This window comes from Boleophthalmus pectinirostris, unplaced genomic scaffold (assembly GCF_026225935.1).
Source record: "Boleophthalmus pectinirostris isolate CB_2022bp ecotype Guang Dong unplaced genomic scaffold, ASM2622593v1 HiC_scaffold_9, whole genome shotgun sequence".
Classification (NCBI taxonomy): Eukaryota; Metazoa; Chordata; class Actinopteri; order Gobiiformes; family Gobiidae; genus Boleophthalmus; species Boleophthalmus pectinirostris.
The window spans coordinates 21,990,926-21,994,304 of NW_026571541.1; positions in this window are offsets into that span (position 1 = coordinate 21,990,926).

Consider the following 3,379-nt stretch of genomic DNA (forward strand, 5'->3'; position numbering starts at 1 on the left):
CTGTGTAACCTGTCTGGTGGAGGGTCCTTCACTTGTTTGTCTCCATGGAGATGTGCCTAGAATGTTCCACAGTATGGCCATAAACTAAAGCATCTCCATGGAGACTTGCAAACTCAATTACAGGTTAGATTTGTGGAGAAGCGACCCCACTCATAGTAAGAATTAACATTATATATTTTTGAGCAATGAATAACACCATAACACCTGCAGTTGAATAAATGCAAGACCAATTAGTTTAATAACATACTGTGGACAATTTAAACCAAAGCATTAACATCTCCATGGAGATAAACAGACTGCGGACTCAAAGTTTCACACTAACCAAGAGCTCCCCCAAACTCAAACAAGTTATAAGGTTGTTTATTTAGACACATCCTGTAAAAGGACTCGCTAAAACAACACCCCCCTCTGTTTTTAGTATTATTTTGTTACTTCATTCTTTTTGAGGTATTGAGGTAAGACTGTATTATACATATATGGGGAAACTGTCCAAATGTGTCCACATCTTTGACCCAGTGAAGTTGAAGCATTCCAGGACGGTTGTTTAGGTAAGCTCAAGATTTTTCATATTTGGCAAATAGTACTCCTTGTACTGTACCTCTGCACAAACACACTATGAGCCTGAACACAAAATGAGGTGTTTCTGAGGTAGCTGGGCTGAAAAACAGCCTTATTTAATGTTTTCCACTGTCACTGTTATTATGTGCCCATACACCTGCTGCTCTCGCCAGACCCTGCATCACTTTGTTATTTGTAAATGGATTCTGAATCATCTGGACCAGTGAGAAGGCCCTGGCATGGCGCCTCCTGTTTTTTCTTCCGTCTCCACTCCAGCGCCCGTGATGAAAAAGGTCTGAGATCACCTGTTGAGGAGACCTGCTTTGGCTCTAGTTTATTTATGCAGTGATTGGAGCAGCCCTTTATTCGGCGTGCGCCTCCTGCTCAGGTGCTGGGTCCTACCATCACCATCTTGTGCTACAAGGGGTTTCTTTTGGCTTAGACAGTCCAAACCACCAAGTCAAGCTTTGGCCTATAAATATTAATTATAATGGGACTATAATTTTAATACCCATGTGTTTTAGAATGATGAAAAATTAGGGCTGTTGCCATAGTGATTGCCACAGCGATTCACAATTTAAAGGTGCACTGTGTAACTTGTCTGGTTAAGTTAAGTCTCATCTTTTATTTGCTCCAAATTAAAAACTGCATGGACAAGAGCATAAGCACTTGCATAATACACCTCATTTGTATGTTAAAATATATATGTATAAATATATATACACAGCACAGCTATATTTCTTGTTTTCTGCTTTAGCTTATGTAATATAGAGAAATGTAAGCTTTATGAGCTAAATGTAAATCTAGGTGAGAGCATTACTCATCCCCCTGATAATAATGGATGGTCACGAGTGCAAAAGCAATAAATGTATTACTGTACAAGGCAGTACATTTGACATCACTATGAAGATGAATGAGTCTCATTTTTATTATTGCACAGCATTCAGGAGGCATGTTGTTTTTTATTTGAAAACTCCAATCCAATCAAACTCTCTGTCTCCATTAACTAATTAATTATCAATGCAGAATGTGTATTTGGAAGACAAAACATTTTTAGACGTTTTTTTAAAAAGTTTTAAAACATTTTCAGATCAAATTTATGGTGTACATAACCACAGCCAAAAGATTCGAATTTGCATTGTGCCAAGGAATAAATTGTTTTTGATTTAGATCACTGAGTAAAATGAAAGAAGTGGGCAAGAAGAAGCCTTAATTTATTGAATAGAACATTTCATTTGGAGATTCCATAATCCATTATTTATCTCATATTGATAATATCCCTGACATAGCACAACATTTATCGTTAACATTGTATAATAACTTATTAGCTTATAGTTACTACTTAAATAAAGCCCTAATACCCAACTGTTTATGAGGTAGTTACTATGCCTGAATCATTCTAAAAAAAAAAAGCAAAAAAAACAATGTTCATTATTATTTAAATTTTTCTTCATACTTTATTAGACTACAAGGTGCAGTCATAACCCTTGATTTACAAAGAGACAGTATTATTCCACAACCTAACATAGCATTTTACAAGTCACACAGTCACACGTACGTAGTGAGACCTGTGAAGTCTATTAATACAGTGGAGGGGAGAATGTCGGGCCAATATTTACCATGTGCTTTGTGTTGGTGTTCTCCTGTGTGCAAGGTTAGTGCAGGGCTGCGCTTCAATATCCTCCAGCGCTCACTCACTAGATATTTTTACAGACTTAAGCAGAATTATCCCTGTCAAGGTCTGGTCTTTCTCTCAAACCCTCACTCGTCTCGTCTCCCACACTTTCCCATGCTGCATTCTGTGTTTTGTCTATGTAGCCAATTAAAGACTCCAGCTTCAACAAGAAGAAACCTTGAATTAGTATGAGCTACACAGAGCATATAGACTTTTATATATAGCAGAGTGTTATACAATCATTTTAATTACTTGATTAAGTTTAGATATACTAGTACATTTGCTAAGTATATTGCACAACACAAGATGATTGTGACCCCCAAGAATGAGTGGGTCTGAGCATTGTCTGATTTCTAGAGGTGAAATCTGATGTGAGTAATCTGATTTCTGTCTGAGTGTTCACACCTGTGCAAGTTTTAACAAGGACAATTATGTAAACCAAATGACAGACAAAGTTAAAGAGTAAATGTTAAAGATGATCAGAGTTATTTTAGAATTCACTGTATGTTTTCCAAATATAATAGTTAGTCTAAAAGCACCTATTAACTGACATGACACCGAGGTGTTTTTCATAATCCGATTTCTCTCGGGCATGTAAACACACAGTATAATAAGATCGGTTCTTTTCTCACCATGTACAAGTAATCTAAGTATTATATAACTCTAACCCTTGAGTCAAATTATTTAATCATTATTGTATTATTCAACAGGGACAAAGCAGTCTGATGCAGCATGCTGACACGATACCTACAGGGCCTTTTCTAGCTTTGTGGGGGGGTATTATACAAAAAACTCCTTGGGGACACCTATTTGCCAAAGTGCAAATGAGTGATTTATAATGTCTTGGAGCAGTGATTCTCAAACTGTGGTATGGCAACCACTGATCTGATCTTATTCTGACTGTAGCCCTGGAATAGACCTGTCATAGATTAAGAGCTGATGGCACTCAGTAGTAATGGGCTATACCAGTGATTTTTGGTCTATTCTGATACCAAGACTATGTTAAGTATTCATCTAATTCAAATATCAATCTGTTTTTTTTTTCAGAATACACAAACTCTTCTATTATAAACCTTTTTACCTTGTAGTCATTGTCTTTGTTGTGATCTTTGCTTAATATTGTGGGTGACAATAGCTGTCTGTGTA